General features: G+C 43.1%; 1 long non-coding RNA gene across 1 annotated transcript in view; it reads right to left on the reverse strand.

Annotated features, from left to right (window-relative positions):
* The window catches only part of LOC119593899, a 45,063-nt gene that overhangs the window by 21,438 nt on the left and 23,365 nt on the right, over positions 1 to 260 (reverse strand). The window lies entirely within an intron of this gene.

Consider the following 260-nt stretch of genomic DNA (forward strand, 5'->3'; position numbering starts at 1 on the left):
ACCATGCAAGCACACACCCAAACACCCCAACAAAACGAAATAGCAAACGATCTTCGTGCATGCACAGGAGGCCAAGGACTTAATCAGAATTCTGGGGCCGAAATTAAGTCTCAGTCAAATTAAGACCCAGCTCATCCCCTTGATGCTGGACAGTTAATTATTCCACACTCTGAAACGCAGAAATGCTTGAGATTTCTTTCATCTGCTTGTTTGTCAAAGGCTTTTGCGAATGCCATGCAACTGCGAATGAAAAGTTAAAA

Source organism: Penaeus monodon, chromosome 33 (genome assembly GCF_015228065.2).
Source record: "Penaeus monodon isolate SGIC_2016 chromosome 33, NSTDA_Pmon_1, whole genome shotgun sequence".
In the NCBI taxonomy this organism is placed as follows: Eukaryota; Metazoa; Arthropoda; class Malacostraca; order Decapoda; family Penaeidae; genus Penaeus; species Penaeus monodon.